This window comes from Pan troglodytes, chromosome 7 (genome assembly GCF_028858775.2).
Source record: "Pan troglodytes isolate AG18354 chromosome 7, NHGRI_mPanTro3-v2.0_pri, whole genome shotgun sequence".
Classification (NCBI taxonomy): domain Eukaryota; kingdom Metazoa; phylum Chordata; class Mammalia; order Primates; family Hominidae; genus Pan; species Pan troglodytes.
The window spans coordinates 108,507,168-108,532,676 of record NC_072405.2 but is presented as its reverse complement, the minus strand read 5'-3'; the positions used below and the strand labels follow the sequence as shown (position 1 = coordinate 108,532,676).

At 39.6% G+C, this 25,509-nt stretch overlaps 1 protein-coding gene and 1 long non-coding RNA gene across 5 annotated transcripts in view; one reads left to right on the top strand and one right to left on the bottom strand.

Annotated features, from left to right (window-relative positions):
- The window catches only part of LOC107976394 (uncharacterized), a 136,420-nt gene that overhangs the window by 24,861 nt on the left and 86,050 nt on the right, over nucleotides 1–25,509 (bottom strand). The gene's annotated exons all lie outside the window — the stretch shown is intronic.
- The window catches only part of NIPAL2 (NIPA like domain containing 2), a 112,035-nt gene that overhangs the window by 13,808 nt on the left and 72,718 nt on the right, over nucleotides 1–25,509 (top strand). The gene's annotated exons all lie outside the window — the stretch shown is intronic.

The window sequence follows — 25,509 nt, the reverse complement described above, 5'->3', positions numbered from 1 at the left end:
CTTCTTGTCCTGTCCTAACTGTCCTGGAGATATATCATGTGCCTACCTGTCTACTGGGTACAAATGCAAAACAACTCCAGCTCATTCCTAAGAGTTCACCATGAAATGGGGTGAGCTGAACACCCATGTCTCAGACACGTCCCCTGGTGTGTACAGGCCATTACGGTCATTTCTGCAGTAATTAGTTGACCTAAATCACTCAATCTGTACTATTGCTGATACAAGACACTAGATCTCATTTCCAGTTCATGCATGTTTTATTGCCAGGAACAAGAGATAGCATTATTCCAGTTGTGAGTTGCATACAAAGCATTATTCCAGTTGTGGGTTGCATACAACCATTACTGTGTTCAAAATGAGCTCAGAATCTGTGGTGCTTTTCTGCCATGTACTAGCTCCACTGGGATCTGATTTTGAATTTATGTTTTGAAGACAGAGCCAGGAATATGGTTGAGTTCAAAGCCAGAGCTGGGACAGATCACCAATTCCACACACCCCTGTATTACCATATCCTGTCTCCATACGGCCAAATCACTGCTTTCGCTCCACAATGGATTACAGGTCAATAACACAGTACTACAGGTCAATTTGAAATATCTAAAGATCATTCTGGCTAATAAAAGTAGGATAGAAAATTGTTATTCCAAATACAATTACAATATCTGAATACTTATCAATGCTGCTATTTTGAACCTCATTCTATATAAATTGTATGCTGTGGCTGCCACCACGTATTTGCCAAGACATCCTGGAAAAGCCAGAAATTACGCTGCAGTGGTGACAACAGTGAGCACTGCAGACATTAATTAAAGGCATCTTCCTGTGTTTCTGGCCTCTACTTATAACTACATTATTAAGATGTGGAACAACCTTTCCTCCTAACTATTGTCATTGCTTTATTTCATTTGTATTGAGAAAAAGAAACAAATTCTGCTAATTAAAAAATTGTGGTACATTGACATTGACTAGCCAAAAGGTTATCTATTGCATTCTACAGATAAATAGTGATTCAGACTTGACCTGGGTGCCTTGGGCTCAAAATTTGGCTGCTATCTAGCTGTGTGACTTTGCATAAGACACTTTCCTTCTCTGGCTCTGTTCTCTTCCCTGACCAGTGAAAGGACAGGGAAGTGGGGGAGTAGAAGAAAGAGAAAACAAGAGAAAGAGAGAGATATTTAAACTTCCATTAATTCTAAAATGTTAGAAAAAGAGATAATGTGCTGAATAAGTAATGATGTAAACTAGACATTTTTAATCTAATGTAATGGGAAGTTTCTAAGGGCCTGCTCAATGTATGCAAATGATACTTCTGATTGCAGGAATTTGTAGTCATTAAAGTACATTTACCAGAGCTTGTAATTGGAAGCAGTATTTAGTAATGGTTACCTCAAGTTACTGTATGTCTTTGAAGGTAATCAAACCACCATCTTTTAAAAGCATTGCAAATTTGAAATTTTCCTCCCCAATAATTAGGGGAGTTAATGAGGATTTACTGTGTTACTACCATTCAAAGAAATGTATTAAATAAATTTAATAAGCATGCAATCAACCTTGAATAATTAGACAAAATTTCAGAAAAAATATAGAATAAGATGTATCAGTTTATACAGAGGATTATCAGGAAACTTTCTGACAGCTGCTTTATACCAATATGTTTCTTGTTTTTTTAGTATAATTCAAATTCACTAGATTTTAAAAGTCAGCAAGTAGCTTTTTACTACACTTTTAATTGTTGAAATCTGAACTCTGGGACAAATTTTGCTCTCACAGAAACTGCGTGTTTGGTATATTCAAACCTCGGTTATTATAAAATAGTTACTCACTGAGATCCTTCTAGTGCCAAAGGTCAAAATGTCCTATTTCTAGACAGTTTATATTTGATCCAATAGTTTAGTTCAAATGGTATTTAATAAACAATGTCTCTGTGCCAGGTCTATACTAGTCATTAGGGTTTAAAAGATGAGTTGGTGTGTAAGTCACAGCTCTGCCTTCAAGGAGCTTATAGTCTAGTGGAGAAATGGCCTTGTAAAAATTAATTGCAGTATTGTATAATACATGTCCTGATAGAAATATGTAAGACTCAATTCAGAAGAGGGAAGTCAGGAAAGGTAAACTGGAAGATGGATCTAAGGAAATTATGCAGAATTCAGTACAAAGGGATAAAGAGTTAGAAAATATAGAAGAGATCTTAGGAAACAAGGGGTTAGAATGAAAGGACCTAATGTATAAGAGGAGTTCCATATGGAGAAGAAAGAGAGAACAAAGGGTAGATGACATTTAAAGGGATAATGGTGGAGATCTTAACAGAATTAGTGAAGACATGAATCCTCAAATTGAGGAAGCATGAGTCCCAAACAAAACCTAAATCACATATACAGAAATTGTAGTAAAATTGCAAAAACAAAACAAACAAAAAAAACCTTGATAAAGAAAATCTTAAAAGCATTCTGAGCAAAATAACAGATTGCCTACAAAGGAGCAACAATTAGACTAACAACCTACTTATCAACAACAACAACAATAAGGGCCAGAAGTCAAGAGAATAATAACATCAAAGTGCTGAGTAAAATTACTGTCAGCCTCTACTTCTCTACTCAAGAGGAAAGATGAAGATATTTGCAGAGTGACAGAGAGTTTGCAATTCAAAGAATTTTATTGAAAGAGCTACTAAAGTTTTCTTCAGGAATAAGGACACTGAAGCCAGAAGAAAAAAAATAAGATGCAAGAACATAATATCCAAAACATGAAAACAACCCAAATATCTATCAACTGATGAATGGATAAATAAAATGTAGTATGTTCATGCAATGGAATACTACATAGCCATAAAAAGAAATAGTACATGCTCTAGAGGTGATACATACTTGTACATGCTACAATGTGATGAGTCTTGAAAACATTATGCTAAGTAAAAGAAACCAGGCATAAAAGGCCACATACTGTATGAGTCCATTTATATAAAATGTCCAGAATAGGCAAATTCATACAGACAGAATGTAAATTGATGGCTGCCATGGACTGTGGGGAGGAGGGAATGGGAAATGACTGCTAATGGCTATGGAGTTTCTTTTTGAGGTGATGAAAATATTCTTTTTTGGGTTTTTTTGAGACAGATTCTCACTCTGTTGCCCAGGCTGGAGTGCAATGGTGCGACCTCAGCTCACTGCAACCTCTGCTTCCCAGGTTCAAGCGATTCTCCCATCTCAGCCTCCCAAGTAGCTGGGACTATAGACATGTGCCACCATGCCCAGCTAATTTTTTGTATTTTTTATTAATAGTAGAGACAGAGTTTCATCATGTTGGCCAGGCTGGTCTGGAACTCCTGACCTCAAGTGATCCACCCACCACAGCCTCCCAAAGTCCTGCAATTACAGGCATGAGCCACTGTGTCCGCCCAGATGATGAAAATATTCTGAAATTAGATCGCAGTGATGGCTGCACAACTATATGAGTATATTAAAAACTATTGAGTTGTACACTTTAAGAGGCTGAACATTATGGAATGTAAATTATATCTCAATAGAGCTGTTATTTAAAATAAGAACAGTGGTGAGCAAGAAATGGGTAAACATGGGCTGGGTATACTGGCTCACGCCTGTAATCCCAGCACTTTGGGAGGCCAAGGTGAGCAGATCACTTCAGGTCAGGAGTTCAAGACCAGCCTGGCCAACAGGGTGAAACCCCGTCTCTACCAAGAATACAAAAATTAGCCAAGCATGGTGGCATGCACTAGTTCCAGCTACTCAGGAGGCTAAGGCAGGAGAATCGGTTGAGCCTGGGAGGTGGAGGTTGCAGTGAGCCAAGATCGCGCAACTGCACTTCAGCCTGAGCAACAGAGTGAGACTGTCTCAAAAAAAAAAGAAAGAAAAGAAAAGAAAAAAAAAAGAAAGAAAGAAATGGGTAAACATGGATAAGTAAGGCAAGTATTGACTGTATGGAACAATAATAATGACCAGGAACTCTTATTCATTGCTAGTGGGAATGCAGGTATAGCCACTTTGGAAGACAGCTTGGCAGTTTCTTACAAAACTAAACATTCTCTTACCAGGCAATTCAGCAACCTTGGTATTTACCCACAGGCACTGAAAACATAGGTCTGCACAAAAGCCTGCACATGGATGTTTACAGCAGCTTTATTCATAATTACCAAAATTTGGAAGCAACCAAGGTGTCCTTCAGTAACTGAATAGATAAACTGTGGTACATCCAGATAATGGAATATTATCAAGCCATGAAAAGACATAGAAGAAGTTGAAATGCATATTACTAAGCAAAAAAAGTGAATCTGAAAAGGCTACATACTATATGATTCCAACTATATAATATTTTAGAAAAGACAAAACTATAGAGACAGTAAAAAGATAGTGGTTGCTAGGGGTTGTGGGTAGGAAGGGATGAATAGGCGAGCACAGAGGATTTTTAGGGCAGTGAAACTATTCTGTATGATATTATAATGGTGGATACATGTCATTGTACATTTACCAAAACCAATAGAGCATAAAAAACTAACAGTGAACCCTAATGTAAACTATGAACTTTGGGTGATGATGATGTTTCAATGTAGGCTCATGAAATGTAACAAATGTATTACTCTTGATTCGTGAGAATGGGAAAGGCTGTGCATGTGTGGCAGCAGGGAGAAAATAGGAAATCTGTACCTTCCTCTCAATTTTGCTATGAACCTAAAACTGCTCTAAAAAATAAAATGGTTAAAAAATAATGATAATCATGACTAGTTTGAGGATATAAATACAAGGTAGAACTGATACACTAGTCAGCAACATATGAGATAGGACAGAAGAAAGATTGTAGTTAAAACAAATGGAAGCTTTTATAATGCTCAGGAGGCTGGAAATATTGATTAACTTTACAATTTATGTCAAGAATGCAGATAAATTAGTGGAGAAACTGGATCACTCATATATTGCTGATGGGAAAGTAAAATTGTACAACTCTGAAAAATAGTTTGGCAGTTCCTTTCAAAACTAAAAATGGACTTACCACACAAACCAGCAATTACACTTTCGGGCATTTATCCCAGAAAATGAAGATTTATTTTCATGTAGAATTTGTACACGAATGTTCATAGAAGCTTTGTTCAAAACAGCCCCAAACTGGAAACTACTCAAAAGTCATTCAATGAGTGAATAATTAAACAAACTGTGGCATATCCATACCATGGAATACTACTCAGCAATGAGAAGGAATGACCCAACAGCTTAGATGAGACTCAGGGAAATTATGCTTAGTGAAAAAAGGCAACTTCAAAAGTACACATACTTCTAGATTCTAGGTATGTAACAATATTTTTGAAATAACATAGAAATGGAGAATGGATTGGATTGTGGTTGGTAGGGGTTAGGAATGGTGAGGGAAAGAGGATATATCTATAAAGGGGTAATACAAGGGAGTCTTATGGTGATGGTACAGCTGCATATTGTGATTGTGGCAGTGGTTACACACACACACACACACACACAAATGGGTTCATATATAATTGGTGAAATCTAAATAAGGTATTTACCAATGCTAGTTTCTTGGTTTTGATATTTTACTGTAGTTGTGTAAGATGTAAACATTTAGGGAGGGCAGTTAGAGGAAATATGCCTGGGAACCCCCTATACATTTATTTGCAACCTACTATGAATCCATAATTATTTCAAAATTAAAGGTTTAAAAAAATAGCAGTACTTACTAAAATAATAGAAATAAGATGTATAACTTCCTAACCAGAAGAGTGAGAGCAGAGGGAGGGATAAAGAACACTCAACCAATTCTAACAGGATATAGGAAAGAAGAAATTGGGATGCAAAGGAAAACCAAGATAACTACAAATACAGACACACACAAAAGATAGTAGAAATAAATGAAACTATGTTGACAATCACAATAAGTGTAAATGGACTAAATTTCCCATTTGACAGAAAATTTCAGTTTAAAAAATCTAGTTATTTTCTATATATAAGAGATCCAACTAAAATGTAATGACAAAGAAATGTTGAAAGTAAAGTGATGGAGGAAGAGGAAATATCAAAAGAGTGATTATATTATATTAATATCAGATAAAATAGACTTTAAAACAAAAACATTATTGAGATTAAAGAGTCATACTGATAAAAGGAACAATTAACTGAGGAGATAAAATAATCCTGAACTTGTACACACCTAACAGTATAGCCTTAAAATATGTAATTCAAAATTCAGCAGATTTAAAAGGAAAAAAATGTCTAAATCCATATTTGTGGTAGATTTTTAATATATCTCACTTGGCAACTGATAGACAAAGCAGTCCAAAATTTAGTAAGAGTGTTAAAGATTTGAGCAATGTATTAATGGAGATAGATGGGATGGATGGGTGGATGGATAGATAGACAGATAGATAGATAGATAGATAGATAGATAGATAGATGATAGAATATGTAGAATATATATATATAATGTTAACAACTAAATACTTTCTTTTCAAGCATACATGGAAACTTATAAAATGACCACATGCTACCTGGTCACAAGACAAATTTCTGTTTATACCATGTATTAGGTCATAAAGCAAATGTTGATTCACACACAGCACATTTCTGACCCAAACTCAATAAATTAGAAATAATTTAATAAAATTAGAAATAATTAAAGTGGTAACCAACTTCATTTGATTGATAACCAACTACCTCATTCACTTAGAAACTTTTTCAGAAAACATACTTTTGAATAATATTGAGGCTCAGATGAAAATCATGAGATAATAAGAAACTATTTAGAACTAAATGACAATGACTATGCACGTCCAAACTACAGATGAAGCTGAGACAGACAGTGTACTTAGAGGGAAATGTATAGTGGTACTTTCATATATTATTAGATAAGAAGAAAGGGAAAAAGCTAATGAGTTAAGAGTCCAAATGAACAAGATGAAAACGGAAAAATTGAGTTAACAAAATAAAGATAATAAAAATCTAAGGAAGAAATATATTTATTAAATATATCAACCTCAGAAAATTACTTATCTCTGAGAGGGAGAAGAGACTGAAATAGCAATAGCTACATTTGTAGTATCTTGTTTCTTTGGACAAATATCTCTATCTACCTATAGTGTTTTTTAAAGTATTTTATTTTCAGTAACAACTTTATTGAAATGTAATTCACATACCATAAAATTCACTCATTTAAAGTGTACAATCTTTTGGTTTTTAGTATATCACAAAGTTATGCAACTATCACCACAATGAATTTTAGAACATTTTATCACCTCAAAAAGAAACCCCCTCACCCTTTAGCTGTCATCCCCAAGCCCCTCATTCATCCCAGCCCTAAGAAAACCCCTGATTTATTTTCTGTCTCTACAGATTTGTTATTCTGGACATTTAATATTAATAGAATCACATAATTTGTGATCTTTTGTTACTGAATTCTTCCACTTAGCATAAACTTTTCAAAGTTCATCTAGGTTGTAGCATGTACCAGTACTTCACTCCCTTTTATGGCTGAATAATCTTCCATTATATAAAATGTATCACATTTGTTTATTCATTCATCAGCCAATAGACATTTGGTCATTTCCACTTTGGGGCACTAGGAATAATGGTGCTATGGATATTTGTGTACAAGTTTTTATGTGAACATACGCTTTATTTCTCTTGGATCATTTCTTCTCTGTAATGATAACCTTTTTATGGACACTTTCAATCCTTTGTTTATCCCAGATATTACTGTGGAGTTTTGTAGTGGTAGTTAATATCACAATGATATTGAACATTATTGAAATATTCCTGGAAAAAATAAGCATTTCCTTCGTTTTCAGACATCATAAGTTTATGACTCTATTTCAAGTGGTTTTTTGATTCTATAGAATTGTGTAAAATAGCTCACAGTTATAAAAAATTAGCCAGGCATTGTGCCACGCATCTGTAGTCACAGTTACTCGGGAGCCTGAGGCAGGAGAATTGTTTGAACCCGGGAGGCGGAGATTGCAGTGAGCCAAGATTGTGCCACTGCACTCCAACCTGGGCGACAGAGTGAGACTCTGTCTCAAAAAAAAAAAAAAAAAAGATAGCACACGCTATGATGCTTTTTCTAAACTGGTGTTAAGAACAAAGGCATTAATTGTATTGAAGCTGTTTCTTAATACACTACATTAACCAGTAATAATATTTTAAATAATAGGCCATTTCTAATAGTCTAAAATATTTATGCATTTTATCAAATGAAATTAAACAAGTTAACTGGTATTCAATAAATCTCCCTTCCTTTTTCCACACCTCAGTCTATGATTATACATTTAACCACAATTTTTCACAGCACAGTCTTATCCAGTTCCATTATTGGGGATGCAAAGATGAGTAAGGAATGAAAACAGGACAAAACCTCTGCTCTTGATGATCTTCATTTAGCCAGAGAGAAGTAAGAAAAGAGTTAACATCAATCATGAGGTCCTGGAAGGAAGATAAGCTCTGAAGTCAAATAGACCTGGGATCCACCAGTAATGATGGAAATTTAGAAGGTAACTTAAACCTCTCAGGTTCAGTTTCCTCATCTATAGGAAGCGAATACAAATCATTACAAATACTAGCAAACTGAATCCAGCAGCACACCATAAAATTAATTCACCATGATCAAATGGGCTTTATTCCTGGGGTGCAAATTTGGTTCAACATACTCAAATCAGTAAGTGTGATTCACCACATAAGCAGCATTAAAAACAAAACAGACATGATCATCTCAATAGACGTAGAATAAGCTTTTGATAAAATTTAACATCATTTCATGACAAAAAAAAAAACCCTCAACAAACTAGGCACCAAAGGAACATACCTCAAAATAATAAGAGCCATCTATGACAAACCCACAGCCAATATCACGCTAAATGGGCAAAAACTGGAAGCATTCCCCTTAAGAATTGGAACAAGACAGAAATGCCCACTCTAACCACTCCTATTCAACATAAAAGTCCTATCCACAGCAATCAGGCAAGAGAAAGAAATAAAGGGCATCCAAATAGGAAAAGAGGAAGTTAAATTATCTTTCTTCACTGATGATATGACTCTATACTTATAAAACCCTAACGACTCTGCCAAAAGGCTCCTTGACCTGATAAATGACTTCAGTAGAGTTTCCAGATACAAAATTCACAAAAAATCATAGCATTTCTATGCACCAACAATGTTCAAGCTAAGAGCCAAATCAGGAACACAATCTCATTTACAGTAACCACACACAAAAATAAAATACCTAGGAATACATCTAACTAAGGAGATGAAAGATCTCTACAAGGAGAACTACAAAATACTGCTGAAAGAAATCAGAGATGACCCAAATAAATGGAAAAATATTCCATGTTCATGGATTGGAAGAATCAACATCGTTGAAATGTCTATACTGGCCAAAGCAATCTATAGATTCTATACTATTCCTATCAAATTACCAATGTCATTTTCCACAGAATTAGAAGAAACTGTTCTAAAATTTATATGGTACCAAAAAAGAGCCTGAATAGCCAAAGCAATCTTAAGCAAAAAGAACAAAGCCAGAAGCATCACCTTACCCAACTTCAAACTATACTAGAAGGCTATAATAACAAAAACAGCATGATACTGGTACAAAAATAGACATATAGACCAATGGAACATAATAGAGAGCCCAGAAATAAAGCAGCTTACCTACAACCAACTGATCTTTGACAAAGTCAACAAAAGCAATGGAGAAAGGACTTCCTATTCAATAAATGGTTCTGGAAAAACTGGCTAACCAAATGCAGAAGAATAAAACTGCACCTCTCCCTCTCACCATATAAACAAATTACCTCAAGATGGATTAAATATTTAAATGTAAGACCTCTCAAACTATAAAAAGCACCAGAAGAAAACCTAGGAAATACCCTTCTGGAAATTGGCCTAGGCAAAGAATTTTGACTGAGTCCTCAACAGCAATTGCAACAAAAATAAAAATTGACAGATGGGACCTAATTAAGCTAAAGAGCTTCTGCACACCCAAAGAGACTATCAACAGAATAAAAAACCTATAGAAAGAAAAAAATACTTGCAAACTATGCATCTGACAAAGATGTATTAGTCTAGAGATTTCGAACTAATATCCAAAATCTATAAGGAACATAAACAAATCAACAAGCAAAAACCAAATAATCCCATTGAAAAGTGAGCAAAGAATATAACAGACACTTCTCAAAAGAAGACATTCAAGTGGCTAACAAACACGGAAAAAATGCTGAACATCACTAATCATCAGGGAAATGCAAATGAAAACCACAATGAGATACCATCTCATACCAGTCAGAATGGCTATTATTAAAAAGTAAAAAAACAACAGATGCTGGCGAGGCTGTGGAGAAAAATAAACACTTATATATGGTTAGTGGGGATGTAAATTGTTCAGCCCCTGTGGAAAGCAGTTTGGAGATTTCTCAAAAAACTAAAACTAGAACTACCATTTGACCCAGCAATCCCATTACTGGGTATATACCCAAAGGAAAATAAATTGTTCTACCAAAAAGATGCCTGCACTCACATGTTCATTGCAGCACTATTCACAATAGCAAAGACATGGAGTCAACCTAGGTGCCCATCAACAGTAGACTGGATAAAGAAAATATGGGGGGGGGGGAGGAGCCAAGATGGCCGAATAGGAACAGCTCCGGTCTACAGCTCCCAGCGTGAGCGACGCAGAAGACGGTGATTTCTGCATTTCCATCTGAGGTACCGGGTTCATCTCACTAGGGAGTGCCAGACAGTGGGCGCAGGCCAGTGGGTGCGCGCACCGTGCGCGAGCCGAAGCAGGGCGAGGCATTGCCTCACCTGGGAAGCGCAAGGGGTCAGGTAGTTCCCTTTCCGAGTCAAAGAAAGGGGTGACGGACGCACCTGGAAAATCGGGTCACTCCCACCCGAATATTGCGCTTTTCAGACCGGCTTAAAAAACGGCGCACAACGAGACTATATCCCTCACCTGGCTCGGAGGGTCCTACGCCCACGGAGTCTCGCTGATTGCTAGCACAGCAGTCTGAGATCAAACTGCAAGGCGGCAGCGAGGCTGGGGGAGGGGCGCCCGCCATTGCCCAGGCTTGATTAGGTAAACAAAGCAGCCGGGAAGCTCCAACTGGGTGGAGCCCACCACACCTCAAGGAGGCCTGCCTGCCTCTGCAGGCTCCACCTCTGGGGGCAAGGCACAGACAAACAAAAAGACAGCAGTAACCTCTGCAGACTTAAATGTCCCTGTCTGACAGCTTTGAAGAGAGCAGTGGTTCTCCCAGCACGCAGCTGGAGATCTGAGAATGGGCAGACTGCCTCCTCAAGTGGGTCCCTGACCCCTGACCCCTGAGCAGCCTAACTGGGAGGCACCCCCTAACAGGGGCACACTGACACCTCACACGGCAGGGTATTCCAACAGACCTGCAGCTGAGGGTCCTGTCTGTTAGAAGGAAAACTAACAAACAGAAAGGACATCCACACCAAAACCCCATCTGTACATCACCATCATCAAAGACCAAAAGTAGATAAAACCACAAAGATGGGGAAAAAACAGAACACAAAAACTGGAAACTCTAAAACGCAGAGTGCCTCTCCTCCTCCAAAGGAACACAGTTCCTCACCAGCAACGGAACAAAGCTGGATGGAGAATGACTTTGACGAGCTGAGAGAATAAGGCTTCAGACGATCAAATTACTCTGAGCTACGGGAGGATATTCAAACCAAAGGCAAAGAAGTTGAAAACTTTGAAAAAAATTTAGAAGAATGTATAACTAGAATAACCAATACAGAGAAGTGCTTAAAGGAGCTGATGGAGCTGAAAACCAAGGCTCGAGAACTACGTGAAGAATGCAGAAGCCTCAGGAGCCAATGCGATCAACTGGAAGAAAGGGTATCAGCGATGGAGGATGAAATGAATGAAATGAAGCGAGAAGGGAAGTTTAGAGAAAAAAGAATAAAAAGAAATGAGCAAAGCCTCCAAGAAATATGGGACTATGTGAAAAGACCAAATCTACGTCTGATTGGTGTACCTGAAAGTGATGGGGAGAATGGAACCAAGTTGGAAAACACTCTGCAGGATATTATCCAGGAGAACTTCCCCAATCTAGCAAGGCAGGCCAACGTTCAGATTCAGGAAATACAGAGAACGCCACAAAGATACTCCTCGAGAAGAGCAACTCCAAGAAACACAATTGTCAGATTCACCAAAGTTGAAATGAAGGAAAAAATGTTAAGGGCAGCCAGAGAGAAAGGTTGGGTTACCCTCAAAGGGAAGCCCATCAGACTAACAGTAGATCTCTCAGCAGAAACCCTACAAGCCAGAAGAGAATGGGGGCCAATATTCAACATTCTTAAAGAAAAGAATTTTCAACCCAGAATTTCATATCCAGCCAAACTAAGCTTCATAAGTGAAGGAGAAATAAAATACTTTACAGACAAGCAAATGCTGAGAGATTTTGTCACCACCAGGCCTGCCCTAAAAGAGCTCCTGAAGGAAGCGCTAAACATGGAAAGGAACAACCGGTACCAGCCACTGCAAAATCATGCCAAAATGTAAAGACCACTGAAACTAGGAAGAAACTGCATCAACTAACGAGCAAAATCACCAGCTAACATCATAATGACAGGATCAAATTCACACATAACAATATTAACTTTAAATGTAAATGGACTAAATGCTCCAATTAAAAGACACAAACTGGCAAGTTGGATAAAGAGTCAAGACCCATCAGTGTGCTGTATTTAGGAAACCCATCTCACGTGCAGAGACACACATAGGCTCAAAATGAAAGGATGGAGGAAGATCTACCAAGCAAATGGAAAACAAAAAAAGGCAGGGGTTGCAATCCTAGTCTCTGATAAAACAGACTTTAAACCAACAAAGATCAAAAGAGACAAAGAAGGCCATTACATAATGGTAAAGGGATCAATTGAACAAGAAGAGCTAACTATCCTAAATATATATGCACCCAATACAGGAGCACCCAGATTCATAAAGCAAGTCCTGAGTGACCTACAAAGAGACTTAGACTCCCACACATTAATAATGGGAGACTTTAACACCCCACTGTCAACATTAGACAGATCAACGAGACAGAAAGTCAACAAGGATACCCAGGAATTGAACTCAGCTCTGCACCAAGTGGACCTAATAGACATCTACAGAACTCTCCACCCCAAATCAACAGAATATACATTTTTTTCAGCACCACACCACACCTATTCCAAAATTGACCACATAGTTGGAAGTAAAGCTCTCCTCAGCAAATGTAAAAGAACAGAAATTATAACAAACTATCTCTCAGACCACAGTGCAATCAAACTAGAACTCAGGATTAAGAATCTCACTCAAAGCCGCTCAACTACATGGAAACTGAACAACCTGCTCCTGAATGACTACTGGGTACATAACGAAATGAAGGCAGAAATGAAGATGTTCTTTGAAACCAACGAGAACAAAGACACAACATACCACAATCTCTGGGACGCATTCAAAGCAGTGTGTAGAGGGAAATTTATAGCACTAAATGCCCACAAGAGAAAGCAGGAAAGATCCAAAATTGACACCCTAACATCACAATTAAAAGAACTAGAAAAGCAAGAGCAAACACATTCAAAAGCTAGCAGAAGGCAAGAAATAACTAAAATCAGAGCAGAACTGAAGGAAATAGAGACACAAAAAACCCTTCAAAAAATCAATGAATCCAGGAGCTGGTTTTTTGAAAGGATCAACAAAATTGATAGACTGCTAGCAAGACTAATAAAGAAAAAAAGAGAGAAGAATCAAATAGACACAATAAAAAATGATAAAGGGGATATCACCACCGATCCCACAGAAATACAAACTACCATCAGAGAATACTACAAACACCTCTACGCAAATAAACTAGAAAATCTAGAAGAAATGGATACATTCCTCGACACATACACTCTCCCAAGACTAAACCAGGAAGAAGTTGAATCTCTGAATAGACCAATAACAGGAGCTGAAATTGTGGCAATAATCAATAGTTTACCAACCAAAAAGAGTCCAGGACCAGATGGATTCACAGCTGAATTCTACCAGAGGTACAAGGAGGAACTGGTACCATTCCTTCTGAAACTATTCCAATCAATAGAAAAAGAGGGAATCCTCCCTAACTCATTTTATGAGGCCAGCATCATTCTGATACCAAAGCCGGGCAGAGACACAACCAAAAAAGAGAATTTTAGACCAATATCCTTGATGAACATTGATGCAAAAATCCTCAATAAAATACTGGCAAACTGAATCCAGCAGCACATCAAAAAGCTTATCCACCATGATCAAGTGGGCTTCATCCCTGGGATGCAAGGCTGGTTCAATATACGCAAATCAATAAATGTAATCCAGCATATAAACAGAGCCAAAGACAAAAACCACATGATTATCTCAATAGATGCAGAAAAAGCCTTTGACAAAATTCAACAACCCTTCATGCTAAAAACTCTCCATAAATTAGGTATTGATGGGACGTATTTCAAAATAATAAGAGCTATCTATGACAAACCCACAGCCAATATCATACTGAATGGGCAAAAACTGGAAGCATTCCCTTTGAAAACTGGCACAAGACAGGGATGCCCTCTCTCACCACTCCTATTCAACATAGTGTTGGAAGTTCTGGCCAGGGCAATTAGGCAGGAGAAGGAAATAAATGGTATTCAATTAGGAAAAGAGGAAGTCAAATTGTCCCTGTTTGCAGATGACATGATTGTATATCTACAAAACCCCATTGTCTCAGCCCAAAATCTCCTTAAGCTGATAAGCAACTTCAGCAAAGTCTCAGGATACAAAATCAATGTACAAAAATCACAAGCATTCTTATACACCAGCAACAGACAAAGAGAGACCCAAATCATGAGTGAACTCCCATTCACAATTGCTTCAAAGAGAATAAAATACCTAGGAATCCAACTTACAGGGGATGTGAAGGACCTCTTCAAGGAGAATTACAAACCACTGCTCAAGGAAATAAAAGAGGATACAAACAAATGGAAGAACATTCCATGCTCATGGGTAGGAAGAATCAATATCGTGAAAATGGCCATACTGCCCAAGGTAATTTACAGATTCAATGCCATCCCCATCAAGGTACCAATGCCTTTCTTCACAGAATTGGAAAAAACTACTTTAAAGTTCATATGGAACCAAAAAAGAGCCCGCATCGCCAAGTCAATCCTAAGCCAAAAGAACAAAGCTGGAGGCATCACACTACCTGACTTCAAACTATACTACAAGGCTACAGTAACCAAAACAGCATGGTACTGGTACCAAAACAGAGATATAGATCAATGGAACAGAACAGAGCCCTCAGAAATAATGCCGCATACCTACAACTATCTGATCTTTGACAAACCTGAGAAAAACAAGCAATGGGGAAAGGATTCCCTATTTAATAAATGGTGCTGGGAAAACTGGCTAGCCATATGTAGAAAGCTGAAACTGGATCCCTTCTTTACACCTTATACAAAAATCAATTCAAGATGGATTAAAGATTTAAACGTTAGACCTAAAACCATAAAAACCCTAGAAGAAAACCTAGGCATTACCATTCAGGACATAGGCATGGGCAAGGACTTCATGTCCAAAACACCAAAAGCAATGGCAACAAAAGACAAAATTGACAAATGGGATCTAATTAAACTAAAGAGCTTCTTCACAGCAAAAGAAACTACCATCAGAGTGAACAGGCAACCTACAAAATGGGAGAAAATTTTCGCAACCTACTCATCTGACAAAGGGCTAATATCCACAATCTACAATGAACTCAAACACATTCACAAGAAAAAAACAAACAACCCCATCAAAAAGTGGGCGAAGGACATGAACAGACACTTCTCAAAAGAAGACATTTATGCAGCCAAAAAACACATGAAAAAATGCTCATCATCACTAGCCATCAGAGAAATGCAAATCAAAACCACTATGAGATATCATCTCACACCAGTTAGAATGGCAATCATTAAAAAGTCAGGAAACAACAGGTGCTGGAGAGGATGTGGAGAAATAGGAACACTTTTACACTGTTGGTGGGACTGTAAACTAGTTCAACCATTGTGGAAGTCAGTGTGGTGATTCCTCAGGGATCTAGAACTAGAAATACCATTTGACCCAGCCATCCCATTACTGGGTATATACCCAAAGGACTATAAATCATGCTGCTATAAAGACACATGCACACGTATGTTTATTGCGGCATTATTCACGATAGCAAAGACTTGGAACCAACCCAAATGTCCAACAATGATAGACTGGATTAAGAAAATGTGGCACATATACACCATGGAATACTATGCAGCCATAAAAAATGATGAGTTCATATCGTTTGTAGGGACATGGATGAAATTGGAAATCATTATTCTCAGTAAACTATTGCAAGAACAAAAAACCAAACACCACATATTCTCACTCATAGGTGGGAATTGAACAATGAGATCACATGGACACAGGAAGGGGAATATCACACTCTGGGGACTGTGGTGGGGTGGGGGGAAGGGGGAGGGATAGCATTGGGAGATATACCTAATGCTAGATGACGAGTTAGTGGGTGCAGCGCACCAGCATGGCACATGTATACATATGTAACTAACCTGCACATTGTGCACATGTACCCTAAAACTTAAAGTATAATAAAAAAAAAGAAAATATGGTGCATACACCATAGAATATTACGCAGCCATAAAAAAGAATGAAATCACGTCCTTTGCAGCAGAATGGATTCAGCTGGATACTGTTATCCTAAGCAAATTAACACAGAAACAGAAAACCAAATACTGCATGTTCTCACTTATAAGTGGGAGCTAAAATCTTGTGTATACATGGACATATAGTTGGGAACAATAGACACTGGGAACTCTGGAGGAGGGAGGGGGCAAGAGTTAAAAAAACTGCCTATTGAGTATATATTCACTGTCTAGACGACAGGATCAATACGAGCCCAAATCTCAGCATCTTGTGAACATACCCTTCTAACAAATCTGCACATGTACCCCCTGAATCTAAAAGAAAAATGGAAATAAATAAATAAAGCTACAGTAACCAACAACAGCAACAAAAACAATAACCAAAAATAACAATAATCTACTTTACCTGTACTCCAGAAATGGAACATCTAAGCCTGGATGACAGCGCATCTGTTTATGGCATGGTTTACTTAATATTTTAAACCCGCCATTGAGACCTACTGCTCAGAAAAAGAGATTCCTCTGAAAATATTACTGCTCATTGACAATGCATCTGGTCACCCAAGAGCTCTTATGGAGAGGTACAAGGAGATAAATGTTGTTTTCATGCCCACAAACACAACATCCATTCTGCAGCCTATGGATCAATGAGTAGTTTTGACTTTCAAGTCATATTTGTTAAAAAATACATTTCATAAGACTATAGCTGCCATAAATAGTGATTCCTCTGATGGACCTAGCCAAAGTAAATTCTGGAAAGGGTTCACCATTCCATATGCCTTTAAAAACATTTGTAATTCATGGGAGGAAGTCAAAATATCCACCCTCACAGGAATTTGGAAGAAGTTGATTCCAACCCTCGTGGTTGACTTGGAAGGGTTCAAGACTTAGTGTAGAAAGTAACTGCAGATGTAGTGGAAACAGCAGGAGAACTAGAAGTGGACCCTGAAGATGTCATTGAATTGCTGCCATCTCATGATCAAACTTGAATGGAGGAGGAGTTGCTTTTTATCGATGAGCAAAGAAAGGGGTTTCTTAAGATGGAATCTTCTTGTGAAGATGCTGGGAATATTGTAGAAATGACTCACTGTAGGTTCAGATGATAATTAGCATTTTTGGTAATAAAATATTTTTTAATTAAAGTATGTCTAACATTTTTAAACATAATGCTATTGCAGTATGTTTATTAAGTGTAGGTTACACTATACTTAATAAACTACAGTGTAGTGTAAACACGACTTTTGTATGCACTCGGAAACCAAAGAGTTTGTGTGACTCACTTTATTGTGGTGGTCTGGAACCAAACCTGCAATATCTCTGAGGTAAGCCTGTATAATTTTGCTCATTCCTACTTTACTTTGTGGGGGTTTTTTCTTTTTTCTTCTTTTTTTTTTTTTTCTTTGAGACAGTCTTGCTCTGTTGCCCAGGCTGGAGTGCAGTGGTGCGATTTTGGCTCACTGCAACCTCCACCTCCCGGGTTCAAGCAATTCTCCTGCCTCAGCCTCCCAAGTAGCTGGGATTAAACACATGCACCACCATACCCAGCTAATTTTTATATATTTAGTAGAGACGGGGTTTCACCATGTTGGCCAGGCTTGTCTTGAACCCCTGACCTCAAGTGATCTGCCCACCTCAGCCTCCCAAAGTGCCGGGATTACAGGCATGAGCCACCGCACCCTGCCTTGACCCTACTTTGGATTCGTGGTAATTATTGGACCTGCCACCAGACATTGTTTCTATTGTGTTAGTAAAGACACACATATATTACCAAAAAAAATGCATCATAAGTATTCAAGGAGAAATAGTATAGGGTATCCTTTGATAGATGAGAAGGGCTAGGAAAGACTCAACTAAGGTGATATCTACCTTCAGCATTCTTTATGAAAAGAAATTATGTATATTCAATTATCTCTGCCCACTTGTTTCTGCTCACTAATTCAAAAACGTGTGATTCACTCAGGTACAGTTTATGGTTGTTCCTACCTCTGTTAATTATTGTATAATATTCAGAACTAGACTTAGACTGAAGAAAGGACAATCTTCTTTTCGTGGTTTCTTAGGACGTGAAGTTGAACTCCCACATCATTTTGACAACTATTATTTAATTGTGGGGAATGTGTATATGGCTAATTTTAAATCTCTAAATTTTTGCCTCATGTAGGTTCCAGGGGGTGGGGAACAAACTTCAAAGTTAATTCTAACTTCAGGAACTATAAAGTAAGTTTTATATTCAGGTCATTTTGAAATATGAGTAAATTTTATAATCCATAAGCTTATGGGGAAATGGTAAGAAAGGAAATATTATAAGGTGAGCTCTTTTAACCTTATAATGATGGCTTAAAAAGTTAAAATAATAAAATAGTATGATTGGCATTACCAATTAGAAAATATAGAATAGAGAAAAGAAGCCGGACCTCTCCCTCTCCCTCTCCCTCTCCCTCCCCACGGTCTCCCTCTCCCTCTCTTTCCACGGTCTCCCTCTCCCTCTCTTTCCACGGTCTCCCTCTCATGCCGAGCCGAAGCTGGACTGTACTGCTGCCATCTCAGCTCACTGCAACCTCCCTGCCTGATTCTCCTGCCTCAGCCTGCCGAGTGCCTGCGATTGCAGGCACGCGCCGCCACGCCTGACTGGTTTTGGTGGAGACGGGGTTTCGCTGTGTTGGCCAGGCCGGTCTCCAGCCCCTAACCGCGAGTGATCCACCAGCCTCGGCCTCCCAAGGTGCCAGGATTGCAGACGGAGTCTTGTTCACTCACTGCTCAATGGTGCCCAGGCTGGAGTGCAGTGGCGTGATCTCTGCTCGCTACAACCTCCACCTCCCAGCCACCTGCCTTGGCCTCCCAAAGTGCCGAGATTGCAGCCTCTGCCCGGCCGCCACCCCGTCTGGGAAGTGAGGAGTGTCTCTGCCTGGCCGCCCATCGTCTGGGATGTGAGGAGCCCCTCTGCCTGGCTGCCCAGTCTGGAAAGTGAGGAGCGTCTCCGCCCGGCCGCCATCCCATCTAGGAAGTGAGGAGCACCTCTTCCCGGCTGCCATCACATCTAGGAAGTGAGAAGCGTCTCTGCCCGGCCGCCCATCATCTGAGATGTGGGGAGCGCCTCTGCCCCGCCGCCCCGTCTGGGATGTGAGGAGCGCCTCTGCCCGGCCAAGACCCCATCTGGGAGGTGAGGAGCGTCTCTGCCCGGCCGCCCCATCTGAGAAGTGAGGAGACCTCTGCCTGGCAACCGCCCCGTCTGAGAAGTGAGGAGCCCCTCCGCCCGGCAGCCACCCCGTCTGAGAAGTGAGGAGCCTCTCCGCCCGGCAGCCACCCCGTCTGGGAAGTGAGGAGCGTCTCCGCCCGGCAGCCACCCCATCCGGGAGGGAGGTGGCGGGGGGTCAGCCCCCTGCCAGGCCAGCCGCCCCATCCGGGAGGGAGGTTGGGGGGTCAGCCCCCCGCCCAGCCAGCCGCCCCGTCCGGGAGGGAGGTGGGGGGGTCAGATCCCCGCCAGGCCAGCCGCCCCGTCCGGGAGGGAGGTGGGGGGTGTCAGCCCCCCGCCCAGCCAGCCGCCCCGTCCGGGAGGGAGGTGGGGGGGTCAGCCCCCCACCCAGCCAGCCGCCCCGTCCGGGAGGTGAGGGCCGCCTCTGCCCGGCCGCCCCTACTGGGAAGTGAGGAGCCCCTCTGCCCGGCCACCACCCCGTCTGGGAGGTGTGCCCAACAGCTCATTGAGAACGGGCCAGGATGACAATGGCGGCTTTGTGGAATAGAAAGGCGGGAAAGGTGGGGAAAAGATTGAGAAATCGGATGGTTGCCGTGTCTGTGTAGAAAGAAGTAGACATGGGAGACTTTTCATTTTGTTCTGTACTAAGAAAACTTCTGCCTTGGGATCCTGTTGATCTGTGACCTTGCCCCCAACCCTGTGCTCTCTGAAACATGTGCTGTGTCCACTCAGGGTTAAATGGATTAAGGGCGGTGCAAGATGTGCTTTGTTAAACAGATGCTTGAAGGCAGCATGCTCCTTAAGAGTCATCACCACTCCCTAATCTCAAGTACCCAGGGACACAAATACTGCGGAAGGCCGCAGGGTCCTCTGCCTAGGAAAACCAGAGACCTTTGTTCACTTGTTTACCTGCTGACCTTCCCTCCACTATTGTCCTATGACCCAGCCAAATCCCCCTCTGTGAGAAACACCCAAGAATTATCAATAAAAAATAAATAAATAATAAAAAAAAGAAAGAAAATATAGAATATTGGCCAGGTGCAGTGGCTCATGCCTATAATCCTAACACTTTAGGAGGCTGAGGCAGGAAGATCACTGGAGCCCAGGTGTTTGAGACCAGCCTGGGAAACATAATGAGACCCCATCTCTACAAAAATAGAAAAATTAGGTGGGTGTGGTGGCACACCTGTAGTCCCAGCTACTTGGGAAGATGAGGTAGAAGGATTGCTTGAACCCAGGAGGTCAAAGCTGCAGTGAGCTGTCATCATACCACTGAACCCCAGCTTGGGCAACAAAGTGAGACCCTGTCTCAAAAAAAAAAAAAAAAAAAGGGAAAATAGAATATCCCCTCTAGTTGTACCTACATCTGTAAGTCAAGTCGTTTTCTGAGAAAAATAAATAAAATGCTACATATTTTTATTTCTGGTTCTACAGCATTAAAAAAATTATAATTGGTAGTTTCTACCATCCCTCTATTAAGAAAACCAACATATCACCTACATCTTATAAATATTTTCTATATTCATTGGATTTGGAAGACATTATTGAAAACAAAATGAATGTTGCAATAACATATCATAAAGTTGGTGCATACACCCTGAGGCAAAAAAAATGGGGAATAAAGAAACAGCAAAACCTTCATTTACTCTGTCTGCCAAACAACAGGTTGGCAGTTTTTTTTTTTAAAGGAACCATTTACATGATTGCTTTGTCATTTTAGATACAGATAAAGAAAATAAAGCTTTATTATTACCTCTTAGTATCGCCTTAGCCTATCACTTTGGATTACTAGCATGTTGCATCATAGTTTCATAAGTGGACCTCATTCATTTAGGTCTCCAAACTCCTTATGGTATTTCTTTTTTTTTTTTTTTTCTTTAGCATTTACATGATTTTATTTCATTTCAAAATAAAATTGGTGTTTTTGCTCACATGTGTAATGGTGAATTTCTGATCCTTTCAGAATTTTCAAGTGAATTCTGGCCCTCTTTGATCAGCCCATCCACTTGAGGTCCATTTATTCTCTTACTGGGCACATTGTTGGATCACAGGATTTAGACATGGCCTTCACAATCTTTGAATGGCTTTTTTTTTTTTTTTTTTTTTGGAGACAGAGTCTTGCTCTGTTGCCCAGGCTGGAGTGCAGTGGTATGATCTCGGCTCCTCAGTAGCTGGGATTGCAGGTGCATGCCGCTATGCCTGGCTAATTTTTTATATTTTAGTAGAGATGGGGTTTCACGGTGTTGCCCAGGCTAGCCTCAAACTCCTGAGCTCAGGCAATCCGCCCACCCCAGCCTCCCAAAGTGCTAAGATTACAGGTGTGAGCCACTGCGTCCAGCCTAATATAACTTTTTTTTTCATTTTCTTTTTTTTTTTTATTATACTTTAAGTTTTAGGGTACATGTGCACATTGTGCAGGTTAGTTACATATGTATACATGTGCCATGCTGGTGCACTGCACCCACTAAGTCGTCATCTAGCATTAGGTATATCTCCCAATGCTACCCCTCCCCCCTCCCCCCACCCCACAACAGTCCCCAGAGTGTGATATTCCCCTTCCTGTGTCCATGTGATCTCATTGTTCAATTCCCACCTATGAGTGAGAATATGCGGTGTTTGGTTTTTTGTTCTTGCAATAGTTTACTGAGAATGATGTTTTCCAATTTCATCCATGTCCCTACAAAGGACATGAACTGATCCTTTTTTATGGCTGCATAGTATTCCATGGTGTATATGTGCCACATTTTCTTAATCCAGTCTATCATTGTTGGACATTTGGGTTGGTTCCAAGTCTTTGCTATTGTGAATAGTGCCGCAATAAACATACGTGTGCATGTGTCTTTATAGCAGCATGATTTATAGTCCTTTGGGTATATACCCAGTAATGGGATGGCTGGGTCAAATGGTATTTCTAGTTTTAGATCCCTGAGGAATCACCACACTGACTTCCACAATGGCTGAACTAGTTTACAGTCCCACCAACAGTGTAAAAGTGTTCCTATTTCTCCACATCCTCTCCAGCACCTGTTGTTTCCTGACTTTTTAATGATTGCCATTCTAACTGGTGTGAGATGGTATCTCATTGTGGTTTTGATTTGCATTTCTCTGATGGCTAGTGATGATGAGCATTTTTTCATGTGTTTTTTGGCTGCATAAATGTCTTCTTTTGAGAAGTGTCTGTTCATGTCCTTCGCCCACTTTTTGATGGGGTTGTTTGTTTTTTTCTTGTGAATGTGTTTGAGTTCATTGTAGATTGTGGATATTAGCCCTTTGTCAGATGAGTAGGTTGCGAAAATTTTCTCCCATTTTGTAGGTTGCCTGTTCACTCTGATGGTAGTTTCTTTTGCTGTGAAGAAGCTCTTTAGTTTAATTAGATCCCATTTGTCAATTTTGTCTTTTGTTGCCATTGCTTTTGGTGTTTTAGACATGAAGTCCTTGCCCATGCCTATGTCCTGAATGGTAATGCCTAGGTTTTCTTCTAGGGTTTTTATGGTTTTAGGTCTAACGTTTAAGTCTTTAATCCATCTTGAATTGATTTTTGTATAAGGTGTAAAGAAGGGATCCAGTTTCAGCTTTCTACATATGGCTAGCCAGTTTTCCCAGCACCATTTATTAAATAGGGACTCCTTTCCCCATTGCTTGTTTTTCTCAGGTTTGTCAAAGATCAGATAGTTGTAGATATGCGGCATTATTTCTGAGGGCTCTGTTCTGTTCCATTGATCTATATCTCTGTTTTGGTACCAGTACCATGCTGTTTTGGTTACTGTAGCCTTGTAGTATAGTTTGAAGTCAGGTAGTGTGATGCCTCCAGCTTTGTTCTTTTGGCTTAGGATTGACTTGGTGATGCGGGCTCTTTTTTGGTGCCATATGAACTTTAAAGTAGTTTTTTCCAATTCTGTGAAGAAAGGCATTGGTACCTTGATGGGGATGGCATTGAATCTGTAAATTACCTTGGGCAGTATGGCCATTTTCACGATATTGAGTCTTCCTACCCATGAGCATGGAATGTTCTTCCATTTGTTTGTATCCTCTTTTATTTCCTTGAGCAGTGGTTTGTAGTTCTCCTTGAAGAGGTCCTTCACATCCCTTGTAAGTTGGATTCCTAGATATTTTATTCTCTTTGAAGCAATTGTGAATGGGAGTTCACTTATGATTTGGGTCTCTCTTTGTCTGTTGCTGGTGTATAAGAATGCTTGTGATTTTTGTACATTGATTTTGTATCCTGAGACTTTGCTGAAGTTGCTTATCAGCTTAAGGTGATTTTGGGCTGAGACAATGGGGTTTTCTAGATATATAATCATGTCATCTGCAAACAGGGACAATTTGACTTCCTCTTTTCCTAATTGAATACCCTTTATTTCCTTCTCCTGCCTAATTGCCCTGGCCAGAACTGCCAACACTATGTTGAATAGGAGTGGTGAGAGAGGGCATCCCTGTCTTGTGCCAGTTTTCAAAGGGAATGCTTCCAGTTTTTGCCCATTCAGTGTGATATTGGCTGTGGGTTTGTCATAGATAGCTCTTATTATTTTGAAATAGATCCCATCAATACCTAATTTATGGAGAGTTTTTAGCATGAAGGGTTGTTGAATTTTGTCAAAGGCTTTTTCTGCATCTATTGAGATAATCATGTGGTTTTTGTCTTTGGCTCTGTTTATATGCTGGATTACATTTATTGATTTGCGTATATTGAACCAGCCTTGCATCCCAGGGATGAAGCCCACTTGATCATGGTGGATAAGCTTTTTGATGTGCTGCTGGATTCGTTTTGCCAGTATTTTATCGCGGATTTTTGCATCAATGTTCATCAAGGATATTGGTCTAAAATTCTCTTTTTTGGTTGTGTCTCTGCCTGGCTTTGGTATCAGAATGATGCTGGCCTCATAAAATGAGTTAGGGAGGATTCCCTCTTTTTCTATTGATTGGAATAGTTTCAGAAGGAATGGTACCAGTTCCTCCTTGTACCTCTGGTAGAATTCAGCTGTGAATCCATCTCGTCCTGGACTCTTTTTGGTTGGTAAGCTATTGATTATTGCCACAATTTCAGATCCTGTTATTGGTCTATTCAGAGATTCACCTTCTTCCTGGTTTAGTCTTGGAAGAGTGTATGTGTCGAGGAATGTATCCATTTCTTCTAGATTTTCTAGTTTATTTGCGTAGAGGTGTTTGTAGTATTCTCTGATGGTAGTTTGTATTTCTGTGGGATCGGTGGTGATATCCCCTTTATCATTTTTTATAGCGTCTATTAGATTCTTCTCTCTTTTTTTCTTTATTAGTCTTGCTAGCGGTCTATCAATTTTGTTGATCCTTTCAAAAAACCAGCTCCTGGATTCATTAATTTTTTGAAGGGTTTTTTGTGTCTCTATTTCCTTCAGTTCTGCTCTGATTTTAGTTATTTCTTGCCTTCTGCTAGCTTTTGAATGTGTTTGCTCTTGCTTTTCTAGTTCTTTTAATTGTGATGTTAGGGTGTCAATTTTGGATCTTTCCTGCTTTCTCTTGTGGGCATTTAGTGCTATAAATTTCCCTCTACACAGTGCTTTGAATGTGTCCCAGAGATTGTGGTATGTTGTGTCTTTGTTCTCGTTGGTTTCAAAGAACATCTTTATTTCTGCCTTCATTTCGTTATGTACCCAGTAGTCA